This window comes from Dipodomys ordii, unplaced genomic scaffold (assembly GCF_000151885.1).
Source record: "Dipodomys ordii isolate 6190 unplaced genomic scaffold, Dord_2.0 Scaffold60, whole genome shotgun sequence".
NCBI lineage: Eukaryota > Metazoa > Chordata > Mammalia > Rodentia > Heteromyidae > Dipodomys > Dipodomys ordii.
Genome location: NW_012267276.1, coordinates 800,286 through 815,434, shown reverse-complemented (window position 1 = coordinate 815,434; position 15,149 = coordinate 800,286). Strand labels below are relative to the sequence as shown.

General features: G+C 42.8%; 1 protein-coding gene across 6 annotated transcripts in view; it reads left to right on the top strand.

The window, feature by feature from the left end:
• Rftn1 (raftlin, lipid raft linker 1) overlaps positions 1–15,149 on the top strand; it is a 220,469-nt gene that overhangs the window by 143,062 nt on the left and 62,258 nt on the right. The window lies entirely within an intron of this gene.

Genomic DNA, 15,149 nt, shown 5'->3' with positions numbered 1-15,149 from the left:
CTTGGCATTCTGACTTGGCTTTTTTACTCATGGCTGGTGCTCTACCATTTGAGTTATGCCTTCATTTCTGGATTCTGCTGATTAATTGGAGCTAAAAGTTTCTGGGATTTGTCTTTCTTACTCTGGCTTCAAGCCATGATCCTTAAATTGCAGCCTCCCAGGTATCCAAGATTACAGGTGCAAACTACTTCCATCTTCAACCTCACCCCATGCACTTAAAAGCTATCTTGAAGATTACCTATTGTGGTACCCAAGTGTTTTCTCTTGTAGCAATTACTGTAGGAATTACTTTGAACTTACATGAGATATATTTTTCCTCTTTTTGAAAAAACTGAAGTCCATTAGGTTACTTTATTAAACATTCCAAACTGACTTAAACATATTTTCCCCAATAAGTATTTAAGTGAAAGTCCATGTATGGTGATAGATTTTGTAAAAATATAAAAGATAAAATGCACCCCCTTGGTTCTAAGACACCACATCTTAAGTGGTACAGTAGCAGAGCTACCCCACTTACAGGCAATGTAGAATGGCTGTTCATGGACCTTATATTTGGACCTCCAACTCACTATGAATTGAATCATCCTGTAGAAGATATTCAGTCTAAGGGCGTGGCTGGGGTAGTTCTTGGCAATGCAGATATTTTCATGGTGCTTCTTTTCCCCAGATACCTGCCTGGGCAACTCTTCCATTTCCTTCACATTTTTCTTCAAGATTACCACCTTGTCCCTTCCCTCCTTCCTATGACTTGAACTCAGATCCTGGCATTGTCCTTTGGGTTGGCACTCTGCCAGTTGAGCCACAGCTCCACATCCAGCTTTTTGCTGGTTAACCTTAGATACAAGTCTCCTGGACTTTCCTGCCCCAACTAGCCTCAAACCATAATCCTTAGATCTCAGCCTCACAGGTAGCTAGGATTACAGGTAGGAGCCACTGACATCTGACATTTTTTCTCTTTCTTATTAGTTGTACAAAGTGACTTCAATGTGATCTTTCTTCCTCACTTTCTCTTCTCTTTCTCTCTTCTTTCTCTCTTTTTCTCCTTTTCTCTCTTTCTTTCTTCCTTTCTTTTGATTATGAGGCTTGAACTCTGGACATGAGTGTTGTCCCTGAGCTCTTCAGCTCAAGGTTAGTACTCTACCACTTGAGCCACAGTACCACATCTGGTTTTCTAGTGGTTAATTGGAGATAAGAGTTTCACAGACTTTCCTGCCTGGGCTGGCTTTGAACCATGATCCTCAGATCTCAGCCTCCTGAATAGCTAGGATTATAAGTGTGAGACACTGGCACTCGGCTTAATGAGAAACTTCCTTACATGCATATAATGTACTTTGATCATATTAACTCTCTCTTATTCCCTTCCCTTCTTTTAAAACAATTATCAATGGGTTTTATTCTATTTTCATGCATTTGCTAAATATTTTTTTATCATATCCACCCCCTCCCCACTTTTTCTGATTCCCCCACAACAGTTCCTGTTTTGTGCAATGTAGCCACCACACTCCAGAGTTGCCCATCCCCTTTAACTTGGACTTCTTGGCACTTCCTGAGATGCTTAACTATTTCTGCTTAGTTCTTGTGATTGTTGTTTCTTGTCTTTTTTCCCATGCCAAGAACAAAGCAAATTCTATGGTACTTGCTCAATGAATAGTTGTGAAAGAAAGAGCGAGAGGCCATGTGTTTTTGTGGCTTGTAGGACATGGTGCTGGGCAGGAACAGGGACTTTGAAGGTGCTTCTGGAAAGATACACAACAGAGCGGTTCGACATTCACACATTTTCTTTCTTCTATACCTCTCGTTGCCTTTTTATTCCCCCGCTGTTCTGAGTGGTTGAAACTTGAGCAAACTCTCTATGGAAGTGACTTGTGAGGATTAGATGTCACCTGTTTGACTTCCTATTTCCCAGCAGGCAGGGTAGCAAATCCAGAATTTTCCCTTGACACCAGGAAAAATATGATTTTATATATATATATATATATGTTTATGTTTATATATCTATATATGTAAACGTTGTATAGATGGATCATGTTTTGAGTGCTAATTATGCACTGTCAGGGAACACATGTGGGAACTGGTGGGTTTCTAGCCCGGGGCGAGGCTCCCACCCCACCTGTGTGTTCAGAGGTGCTGCACACCCCCTCCCCAAGCCTCCTGTCTGGAATCTAGCCCAGGCAGTGAGTGTGGGAGTGTAGACTAACTCCAGCCACGGTATGTGGAGGGTGGGTGTCTTGTGTGAGAACTCCAGCTGATCCTGGCAGCTCTCTTGGCTGCCTGCTGTGTCTTGCCTCAATGCCAGAAGCCTTCCCTCCGGCTGCCTGTGATTGTGGGCAATCTTTTCTGGAGGGTTCTTCACAGAGCCATGGTTGACAGGATACAGCAGTGGAAGGATTTTGCCTTTGCCCATGGAAGAATTCCCAGTCTGAGAGCCAGATCCCATTAAGAGGATCCAAGTTAGGAACTGGAGACAGAGAGCACTTGGGCACAAATTACGGACACTAACTTACCTTCTCCAGGAGAAACCAGAACTTTCTTCTAGTTTCAGGAAAGGAAGCTTGTCACCTAATAATTTAAGTAGTGCCTGGAAGTGTCTCTAATTTTGGTTTTGTATAAATGTGAAACTTTGTAATTCATGATAATCCCTAAGTTGCTAATAGCTCTGCCATTCCAGAAGCTGTGGTCAATTTTTTCCCCCAATGATTCCCTCAGTGTCAAAGCTGTATTTGATTAGTCAGGTTAAGACCTATGTCCTGGGTCTTGGTGTTGTATACCTTGGTCTGGAGAGAGCTTTACAGGCCTATCTTCATATTCTTTCTGCTCTTCACCCAGTCTGGCAGTGTTTGCTGACCTCTTGGTACCTGTTTTGTCTTCCTCAACTTAATAAGTATAATCAGAGCTCAGTAAAAAGGTTATCATCTTTACAAGATTTTTTAATTTCTTTCTCTTTGTTTAAGGTTAAAGATAGCATTGCCTTTTGACACTCTCAATAGAACAAATCTGTTGTGAGAAAAATCTTAACTTTAAGTGATTCATTTGTTGGATCACTTTTGACTTCTTCAGTGTTAGAAAATAGAAGCGATTATCATTATGGAGGGATCATAGTCTGGAGAAGAAACTCAATGTGTGTTAGACAAAAGCCCCCAAGTATTTTAATAACTAATTACTAGAGATTTAGCCAAAGAGAAAAGAAGGCAAGATTAGGGATTCCTAATTTGTTTCTTTCCATTCTGTATGTTCAGTCTGTTAGCAGAATGGCAGCATTCTTTTTTAATATATATTTTTATTGTAAAGATACTGTACGAAGGGGTTACAGTTACATGAGTAAGGTAATGAGTACATTTTTTATTGAGCATTGTTACGCCCTCCTCTGTTTTCCCCCTACGATCCCTTCCCTTCCCACCTCCCCAACTTCTCCCTCCCCCACCAAGCGGTAAAGTTCGTTTTTAACATAGTGTCTTGTACATCTCATTGTTACATTGGGTCAACCTGTATCCTTATTTCAGCATTTTGTTATTTCTCTTCCCCTCCCCAAATTAGAAATATATATATATATATATATATATATATATATATATATATAATGAGATGCAGGGCACTGGAATCAAATACAGTGAAAACAGGAGTTATACCATGGGGGAAAAGCACACAAAAGAAACAAAAAAAATCACACACTACATTATAAGTACATTAAAAACAACAGCAAGAAAGATAGAACCTCTTGTGTCCCTGTCTTGGGGTTTATTTTGCTTAGCATCATCTTATATGGTCATATGTGCATAGCTTTTGCCCTTTTCTGCTTGTCCTAGACATATACTAGTTATTGCAAATAAGGGAAACAATGGGACCTATGTTTCTTTGGGCCTGGCTTACTTCACTTAATATAAATTTTTCCAAGTCTTCCCATTTCGTAACAAATGGGGCAGTGTCATTCTTTCTGATGGAGGCATAGAATTCCAATAGAATTCCATTCCATTTTCTTGATCCATTCATCTGCAGAGGGACAGACATCTGGATTGGTTCCATATCTTAACTATAGTGAATGCTGTGATAAACATAGCTGTGCTGGTAGCTTTAGTATGGCCTTGTTTGTGAACATTTGGGTAAATGCCCAAAAGTGGGATTACTGGTCATAGGGGAGCTCTATGTGGATTCTTTTGAGGAACCTCCATACTGCCAAAGTGGTTGAACAAGTTTACACTCCCACCAACAATGCAATAGGGTTCCCTTCAGTCCACATCCCCTCCAGCATCTGTTGTTATTAGATTTCTTGATGATAGCCATTCTAACTAATGTTGTTTTGATTTGCATTTTTTATGGCTAGAGAGGTTGAGCATTTCTTCATATGTCTATTGGCCATTCTTATTTCCTCTTCAGAGAAGTTTCTCTTTAAGTCTTTAGCCCACTTATTAATTGGGTGGTTGTTTCTTTGAGGATTTGTTGTTGGGAGATTTAATTTTTGAATTCTAAGTATATTTCAGATATGAGACCCTTGTCCGTTGTGTGGCCAGTGAAGATCTTCTCCTAATCCGTGGGCTTCCTATTGATCTTGCTAGCTATGTCCTTTGCCATGCAGAAGCTCTACAGTTTCATGAAATCTTATTTGTCCAACCTTTCTTTGATTTGTTGTGTTTCTGGGTCTTTATTAAGAAATTTTCAGCCTATGCCAGGGAGCCCTAGAGTTTCTCCTATTCTGTCCTATAATGTTTTCAGAGTGTCTGTTTTTTACCTTGAGGTCTTTGATCCATTTGGAGTTGATTCTGGTGCAGAATGATATAGAAGGATCTAATTTTAGTTTTTTACAGGTGTTTAACCAATTTTGCCAGCACCATTTACTGAAGAGACTTTCTTCCATTCTATTTTTTTTAGCTCCGTAATTGAAGATTAGGTGGCTGTAGGTCTGTGGGTTCATTTCTGGGTCTTCAGTTCTATTCCATTGGTCCTCAGGTCTGTTCTTGTGCCAGTACCAAGCTGTTTTGATTACTGTGGCTTTGTAGTAGAGTTTGAAATTTGGTATTGATATTTCTGCTAAGGATTGTTTTTGCTATTTGGGGTCTTTTATTGTTCCATATGAATTTTTGCATTGCTTTTTCTATTTTATTGAAGAATGAGGTTGGGATATTGATAGGTATTGCATTGAATTTATAGATAGCCTTTGGCAGTATAGCCATTTTCATGATGTTAGTCCTCCCAATCCAGGAGCATGGGAGGTTTTTCTACTTCCTTTCTGCTTTTAACTTCCTTTTTCATGTTTTTTAAAGTTTTCATGATAAACAACCTTCCCTTCTTTAGTTAACTCTTAGGTATTTGTAGGGCTATTATAAAAGGAATTGCTTTCCTCATTTCAGCCATGCTCTTCTCACTATTGGGATAAGCCACAATGACAGCATTCTTTTTTTTTTTCTTGTCAGTTGTGGGGCTTGAATTCTGGGCCTGGGTGCTGTCCCTCAGCTCTTCAGCTCAAGGCTCGTGCTGTACCGCTTGAGCCACAGCACCACTTCCAGTTTTCTGAGTGGTTTATTGGAAATAAGTATCTCACGGACTTTCCTGCCTGGGCTGGCTTTGAACCACTATCCTCAGATCTCAGCCTCCTGAGTAGCTAGGATTACAGGCATGAGCCACCAGCACCTGGCAATGGCAGCATTCTTAAGATGAAAATGGGCCTGGGGGAGATGAGAGCAGGGGTAGTCCTGGTGGGTACATTAGGATGTTATTGGCTAGATGGCAGTTAAAGAAATTTCTAGAAAGATGATATGCACAATATAGAGAGTAGAAGTAAGAAGAAAAGTACCTGAAGAGATACTGAAACTTAAAAGACAATGTTCAGTCAGGGACTGAGGGCTCATGCCTATAATCCTAGCTACTCAAGAGATTGACATCTTTGGATCAAGGTTCAAAACTAGTTCACACAGACAAATCCAAGAGACTCAGCCAACAAAAAGTTGAAGTGTATTAAATGATAAAGCACAAGCTTTGAGTGGAAGAAGTTAAGCAAGAGTGCTGATGCCCAGAGTTCAAATACTGTTCCAGCAGACAGTGTTCAGATGTAGTGCTGGACAGTGATACTCACAAGACAATATGTTGGAAATGATCTGTACAACTTGAGGGGGAAGGGAAGTAGGAGAAAAATGAGGCGGGGGAGTAACATTCAACAAGAAATGTACTCACTACCTTATTTATGTAACTGTAACTCCTCTGTACATCATCTTGACAATAAAATGTTTTTTTAAAAAAAATAGTGTTCTGATAGAACTATTCATTGACAATTTGGTACAGAAACCTTATTTTCAGGGACTTCCCTCCTTCTAACCTCACTTCTGAGACAATCCCCAGGGCAAGGCAGCTTCTTCTCCTGGTACCTAAGAGTAACTCAAGTGAGTGGTCTCCTAGACCCAAGCACAGGGTCTCTGTGGCCTCTCCTGGTTCTGATTATGCCTGGCTAACACACCTGTGGGCATCTTGCTGCATCATTCTTGAATAGTAACTATCATCATTAATTCATGCTCTGAACATTTGGAACCTGTGATAAACAAGAGCTGAGCCTAAGTTTGCCTACAGATGTGCGGAGCCAATTAATCATGTAAATCAGGTTGCAGGGCAGTGTTTATTTACCTTAAGGGTACCTACTTGCTCCAGGAGTTTCCATACACCATCACAAACTGAGAGGCTAATTACAAGTAACTCCTGACTCTTTATTAAAGCAAATCCTGGGGAGCATTTTCTCATCATTCACATTTCTGCATACTTGAAGGTGCTCCTAACTACATCTTTGATAAACAGTTGTGCATTCTACACTGTAGGAATCACTATAGTCTCCAGTTCTCTACAGAACCTCATTAATGAGGATTGCTAGATCTCAATAGGTATATGTTGCTGTATAACAAACCATTCACCACCACCACTAACCCACCCCATCAAAAAAACCCAAAACACTGACTTAAAAAACTACAGTCTGATTAATAAGAGTGAACTATGCAACTCATAAGTAGAGATGGGAGGGAGGGAATGGAAGAGAATAAGGGAACAGATGACACTATGTGAAAGGAAATGTACTTATTACCTGATGTATATAAAGTCAACCCTGCTGTATATCACCTCTAAAACAACAATATAGTAATTTAAAAAAAAAAACCACAGTCTGCAAAGAGGCAGCTGATCTCCACTCCACATGTGTGTTCTTCCAGCTAGGTGACTTGGTGGTAGCTGGGAAATAGATCCATTTTCAAGATGGTGCCTTCACCATGTCTGGACAGTTAGTGCTAGCTAATCTCTACTGCCTCTGTAGGCTTCCTCAAAGCATGATGTCTGAGGGAACAAGGTAGAAGTTCATAGAGGTTTTAGGATCAGCCCTCCAAAATCACACGTGATCCATTTCATGTTATCAGTCAACATATCACCAAGACTCATACTGGCTCAATAGAGTGACACACAATGACTCCACTTCTTGGTAGTGGGATGGCAAGGTTCTAACTGACTATGTGGGATGAGAGATCCTGGAGCTGTTTCTAGAAAATACGATCTGTTACATACATGAATTCCTTTGTGCTGTGTTCATTTCCAGCTTATACTACTAGGAGAGAACTTTGAAAACATTTGAGGGAAATGCAGTAGATAAAAAGTGAAAATAAATGAAAAAATGAGATTAAAGCCAGGTTCCAATGGCTCACACTTACAATCTTAGCTATTCAGGAGGCCGAGATCTGGAGAGTTACAGTTTGAAGCCAGCCTGGGTAGAATGGTCTAGAAGTCTCTAGTTAACCAGCAAGAAACTGGCTGGAAGCATGGCTTAAAGTGGTAGAGCACCAGCTGAGTAAGCAAGCTGAGTAAGCATGAGGCCTTGTTCAAACTTCTTACATTGGGAATGAGGACAAAATAAGAACAAGAAGTTGAGTATTCAATATATTGGGCCTTGAAAATAATCTTTCTGTACTTCTCAAAACCCTCCATCTTTTCCCCACAAATAACTGATTATTCCTCAAAGGGATCACATATCTTCATGAGATCTGAAACTCTCTCAAATCATTTCCATCTTCCACAGAAATCATCCCAAGATTCTCCAGGGTGTTTACAAAAGAACAATAAAACATTCATTTCTTCAGCACATTGTAATGAAAACCATGCGTAAGCACTTAGTTTAACTGCCTTGTTTACCATGGGAATTCAAGTGCCATTAGGAGTGTGTTGTATTTTTGTTGGTCTGGAATCATGAGAATAGAAAAGGGTTTTTTTAACCAAGGGTTAAAGCTAGCCTAGCAGTACCTGATCATCTCAACATTTTGTTAAAGTGCCTTTCATTAATGTTTTGGAAGCCTATGTAAATCAGGAGATGGTGGGAAGAAAAAAAAAGTCACAAATCCTGGATGTCAAAGCAGCCTGGTGTGAAGAGAAACATCTGCTCCTGGTTAAATTCTTGAAACTTACGTTCTTTCGCCTCCGCCGTTTAACTGTATGCTGCTGAGATCTGAGTTCCATGAAAGCTTTAAAGATGGTTTTCCAGAACATTACCAAGAATCCTAACAAGCCCTTGAGGTTCTGAACCCCCAGCTTGTAATTCCAGGGTCACTGGGATTACTTAAAGTATAAAATTGGGATTGTCAGCTCAGTGGCTCTAGGACTGTAGTTGTTGGCTTGGGGGGATTTGAGCAAATGAGTTTCCTGGTCTTTGGTAGTGAATAGCTTATGAGAGTGTCCAGTCCTGAGTGCTTTGACCTTGGGAAGAAGAAGAAGAAGAAGCTGTTAGCAAGGAGTGTAGTGTTGCCCTTTGCTTTTTCCTGAGGGGACACTCTGACTTGATTTGTGAAGAGATGGACAGGAACTAGAGCCCTGCAAAGCACTTCATTTCCATGGTGTTGCTTGCTTTCCATGTCGCTCAGGACTTTAGCAACCTTCATTTCTTTAGGCCTCAGTTTCCTTGCTGTTGAGCGATGGTAGTAGCTCATGATATATAGTTCTTAAAATCTCGAAGGAACATATTTTCAAACTCAGATGACTTGACTAAAATTGTACACTTGGAGAAGTTTCAGTTTGGGGGATAACCTCTCTTTTGGGGAGAGCAGTATTGGAATTTAAATTCAGGGCCTCACACTTCCTTGGCTTATTTGCTCAGCTGGCTCTCTACCACTTGAACTATACCTCTAGTCTGGTTTTCTGCTGGGTATTTTGGAATGGAATCTCTCAAAGATTTTTTTTTTGTTACTGCTGTCCTTTGACTGTAATCCTCCAGATCTCAGCCTCCTGAGTAGCTAGGATTACAGGCATGATCCATGAGCACTCAGTTCTTACCTATACATACTTAAGAAAACGTTCCCTTGCTACTTACTGTATACCAGAAACCAGTCTAGGTGGCAGGGACAAAGCATAGAACAATAAATCAAGTCTGTCTCGTGGAGTTATGTCTGAGCTGGTGAGCACTGCCGGGGCTGTGGGATTTGGTGATGTGGAGATGGCATGGATGGATGTGGGAAGGTTTTCGTTTTGTTGGGGTTTTGTGGGTTTTCTTTTTTTACTTTTAGTAGTTTTTATTGCAGATGGGAATCTTCTGGACTTTCCCAAGATCCCTCCGTCCTTAGTCCTGTCACTTCCATAAGGAAGACGGGCTCAGTTGCCAAACAAACTGCATTCAGAGCACTTGGAAAGAAGTGTCTTTGGACTCTTCTCAAGTCCTGGGATGAATGGCCAGAGTGAAAGGCCGGGTTCTGGGGCTTTCCTACCAAGTCCTTATTTCCTCTGGCGGGAAGGTCCAAGGCCCAGGCTTCAGGAGTGAGGCCTTCACGCTGGAGTCCTGAGCTGGGAGGGTCCCGGGCCAGCCAGGTGACAAGCCCTTGGCTGCACAGGGGAGAAGAGGGACCTTCCTGTGGGCAAGGATAAGGCCTGGAGGGCCAGGAACTTGCCTGGAGGCTCAGGCAGGCCGCAGAGGCACCAAGGCCTCACAGGCCACTTTGTTGATAGACACAGAGGGCCTGCGTGGAGGGGAGAGGAGAAGAGGATGTGGGGAGTTTCCAAGGGGTGGTAGTTGCATGAGCCAGCAGCTGTGGGATATGAGTGAGACATGCATGTGTGTGTGTGTGTGTGTGTGTGTGTGTGTGTGTGTGTGTGCACATGCTTGTGAAGGGGGGAAGGGACTGGCAGTACAAGGGTGCAGCTTCATTCCCGCTGCTGTTGTTCATTATTCCTTCTCCCTTTCCCTCCCTTCCCTTTTCTTTTTTTCCTCCCTGCCTCCCCCACTTCTTCCTTTTCTTCCTCCTCCTCTTGATCTTCCTCAGACTTTCTCACTGCTCTACCACCCCCCACCCCTCCACCCCTCCACAACTTGAATGTGGCTGTGTGTTGGGTGGAAAGAGCTACAAGCTCAAAAAAAATAAAGAAAAAAAGTGAGCTCCAGGGCTGGGGTTCGCCTTGGCCAGGCCCCACTAATGCTATGGTCAAAGAGGAGGGATGTGTTTATGGAGGATACAGTTCTCAGAGGCTGGCCTTGATTTCATCTTTGGGTCATCTCTGGGAGGTAAAGATGCAGAGGGGGTGGGGAGGGGCCCAGGAAGGGGGAAACTCCAGGTAGCTCACTCTGGACATGTGGACAGAGACATTGCAGGTTAGCTAGAAGGCCACTGAGACTTCTTTGGTGTGGCCTGGGAGTCTGGGAGGCATGTGGCATTTGTGGGAGGGTTCGGGTGGAGAAAGCAGAGGAGGTCTTCACAGGTGGGTGACAGAAGTGGTTACGGGCAGGGCAGAAAGGACCAGAAAGAGCAGCCATCTGTGTGCCCAGCTGGGCAATCCCAAGCTACCCATATCATCCAGGCATAGCTTCAGCCTCTGGCTTCCAAAGTGTGTCCTCCTTGGACTGTAGGTCACCAGTGGTGTCTCATCTTGTAGTCAATAGATGCTGTCTCTCCTGTCAGTCTCCCACCCCTTCCTGCATCCCTTGCCTTATGGACAAACCACTACAGCATCTCACTCAGTGGAAAATCCAGGCTCTGTTCAAGACTCAATGGAGCAATTCTGGCCTGCTATTTCCCAGCCCAGTGTAGAGCAGAGGTCATGTCATAACGAATATAGATGCTCATCAGTGGACTGTTAGAATGTGGGCTCTGAGCCAGCCTGCCCGTATGTGGATCTTGCCTGTCTTTTTTACTTGCTGTGTAACCTTGAGCAAGTTCCCTAACCTTTCTGTGCCTCTGGTTTCTATCTGTAACAAAAAGATTAAAAAGAAACATCTACCGCTATTGTTATTATAGAGCATTAGGTGAATTGGCCTTTTTAATAGTGAGTCTAATATGAACCATTGTGTGGTTGTGGACTTTCGGGCTGGCTGGTGTATCAGATATGTGCTCTTCTCCCTGTGATTTTTGATGGCTTTACTAGCTTTGCAAAAATCCTTCCCCAAACCATTTCTACCCGTGAGCGAGGTGATTTTACCAACCATGGATTGAGGGAGCTACAAAACAAGACAAAGTCTGGCATGTTATTCTTTCACTCCATGGAACATCACAAGGGTCTCCTTAAATGCTTTGCTAACAAACTGTTTGAGGTTTGACTTACTCGCTTCCTTTGTGGCTATGCAACAGAACTTCATAGCAGGCTGAGTGTCTCCAGCTCTGGTGGGAGGTGGTGACTCTCCTGCCAGTTCTTTCCCTCCATGCATCTGGTCTGCCTGGAGGATACTGATTCTCTTGGGCTAAAAAGTCTGTTTGTGCCAGGAGCTTGATCTGAATAGGGGCAACTGCATTCATGCCAGTTTCTGCTTGAGCAGTATCCAGAGGAGGGAGAAGAAGGATGGAGAATTTTCCAGCTGTTAGCTCTTTGAGACATGTCCCTCTGGCTAGGCATCTTTTAGGACAAACTATTCTGGATGGGAGGAACATAGAAGAGGATTGCAGAAAGCATACTTAACAAACTTGTTTTTCTTTTGGTGGTGCTGGGGATCAAACTCAGGGCTTTGTACATGCCATGATTGCTGTACCGCTTGAGCCACATCCAAGGTTTTTTTTTTTCTCGTGTTTTGCATTCACTGTCATTGTCCAGGCTGGCCTCCAATTTGTGATCCACCTAAGTCTGCCTCCTGAGTAGCTGGGATTGTAGGCATGTGCCTTCATACCTCATTATGAAACATCTTCAGCAGACCTCTTCTAAGATACTGTCTGGGAAGTAAATAAAGCCGTGTCCATGCAAATAAATAGAGCACTGTTACAAAACTATTTTGATGAAATATATCAATGTTGTTGATAGATAGGGATTTACTTAGCTGTGTTTACTTTGAATATCAATCGCCTTGTATAACATTTGCCCCATATTCTCTTCATTGTGTTAGTAGGGGAGGATCCTGGTGGAGATTTTACTTCCCATTACATGATACACAAATATTGATAAATACTTACATATTTGCCCCAAAATAACTATCCTGAGAGCTTCCTTGTTCCATGGCCCAAATGGAATCAGGGCCTCTGTACTGTCCCTAACTTCTTTTGCTCAAGGCTAGTGTTCTACCATTTTGAGCCACAGCTCTACTTCCACTTTTCTGGTGGTTAATAAGATAAGAGTCTCATAGACTTTCCTTCCCTGGGCTGGCTTTGCACTGGGATCCTCAAGTCTCAGCCTCCTTAGTAGCTAGGATTACAGGCGTGAGCCACTGGTGCTGTGCCTTGCAATCTTCTGCTATATGTAACAAAAAAAAAAAGGTTAGACTTTGTCTCTAGTGATTATCCTGCTAGCAGAAAACCTCAGAAATTAGCAGTGGTTCTATTTTCTGCTAGGGGAAGAAAATTGGTTCTAGATAATAAGGAAGAATGGTGCCAACATATCAAAAAGAAGTCATGCTAAAGCTTGGAGAAAGTTTCTTGCCAGTGCTGGAGGTGCTGGTTCCAGGTCTCCTTAAGCTCAGCTCTGACCCTGCCCTTGTGGGCCACTGGCGGCTCTGAGAGACCATTGGCTTATTCTTCACAGGAAACTCTTTGTTTCACTCTTCACTTGTGTGTTTTCATTGAACTTGGCTTTATTGGAAGTACTGGTATTTGAACTTAGTTTGGTTTGGCTTCCTCATTTAGCTGATGTTCTACCAATTGAACCACACCTCCAGCCCTGATTTTTTGTGATTAGAGACAGAGTCTCTTGGACTTTACTTTTCTACCCTGGGTTAGCTTTGAACTATGATCTTCCTAATCTCAGCCTCTGAATAGCTGGGATTACAGGCATGAGCTACCAGCACCTGGCTTCATTTCATTTTGATATGGTTGAGGCCTTTTTGTTCACTGATTTAGGGGTGACACTAAAAACCTTGTTGAAGATCTTTGGAAGGGGCTGGTTAACAGCACCTTTTCAGTCCTACTGATTTCTAATCCCCAAATGAACTCCATTTTCCATGAATTGTGTAAATCCAGGTCCAGTCTAAGTCACAGAATGGACTTCGCTAATAGATAATATATATTATCTAATATATATATATATATATATATATATATACCTCCTTCTGCCAGAAATACCTGCTCTATACAGAGCAGCTGAACAGTGAAGCCCATCTGTGTCCCCTAGCACTATGTCCCAGCCCCTCCTTTGGGTTGTATGGGAGTCCAGGTTTACTGAGTTCAAACAGCGTTTCTCTAGCTTCCTTCCAAATCACACTTAACAGAGGTGAATCAATGGGTATCTTCCATTCAACCACAGCTGTCCAAGCAGCTAAGGACAAACAGTGGCCCTCAAACTGAGAACAGATCCTTTTAGAAGGATGGGGTAGGTAAATTGGCTTTCCAGGATCTCTCAGTTACCCCTTGAATTAACTCATACAGTGTCAAGACGGCAGGGATGGTGCCTGCTCCCCAACAGCTTGTGAGGTCCCCAGGACCTTGTGCCTAACACGTAATAGTAGGTATTCAATAAGGAGTGCTGCAATGAATGAATGAATGAATGGACAAATGAATAGCTGGTTGGATGGATGGGTGGCTGGATATCTTCATCTTCATTTTATTGAGGCTCAGATAAATCAGCTGATCTGACAGTAACTTAACAAGAAATGGCAAAGCTGGGTCCAGAGCGTTAGATCTTCAGATTCCTTGTCCAGGACTCACTGAGAACTTTCTGTCATCAGAAGAGAAAATACCACCACAGCATCTGCACTTGATCTTTCCTCATGTCCCCTCATGGAATTAAATGCCCACCAATGTCTGGCAAAGCTCTGGGCTCCTGAAGCTAAGTGTTAACTCGTGAGAGAGAGCCACGGGCGCCTTCAGCTGCAGCTGAAGCCGTGTTATTTTTGAGCCTGCCTTTCAGAAAGCTGTATGAAAGCTGAGGTGTCAGAAGATGAGAAGGGCTATGTGTGGGGTGTGTGTGTGTGTGTGTGTGTGAGAGAGAGAGAGAGAGAGAGAGAGAGAGAGAGCGCCACCATAAACACTCAAGCAAGCCTCGTGACCAGGGCAGTGTTTTGGAGGTGGCCTGGGCATGCAGTGTGTGTCTGTCTGTGGGCGCTCTGTGCAGGCCACAGACCCCCCCAGTGGGGACCATGAGTTGTAAGGATGGTAATAATGGGCTGACCAAGGGTGTCTTTGCGATATGAGTCTTGGTTCTTAACCCCATGCAATGTGCCTCTGGAATCATGGTTCAAAAGTCCATTTTTATCGATGTGTATGGGTCAGTCCTGGGGCTTGAACTAAGGATGCAGGCACTGTCCTATAGCTTTTTACTTAAGGCTAGCCTAGTGCTCTACTACTCGAGCCACAGCTCTACTTCTGACTTTTTACTGATTAGCTGATGACAAGAGTCTCATGGATTTTCTGGCTCTGTACTGCAATCCTCAGCTTTCAGCCTCCTGAGTAACTAGGATGACAGGGGTGAGCCACCGGTGGCCCAGCTCCATTTCTTTCATTCAGTATTTGATGTGACTCTCCATACTGTGTAGCAACACTGCCAAACAGAACCTGTCTCTCGTTTTAATGTAGTCAGTGAGCACTGGACTGAGACTGGTGTGACTGAGGAGGGGGATTGATTCTTTTATCTGAGTTAGTTTGTGGAGGGGGTTTGCTGAAGAGGAACCAAGGCCCTTGCACTTGCTAGACAAGCATTCTGTTACTGAGCTACACTCCTAAGTCCTTATCTGAATTAATTGAAATTAGATCATTAGTTACAGGAATTGCGTGATCTTCATCATGGAGACACTACCTGTAACTTGTAGA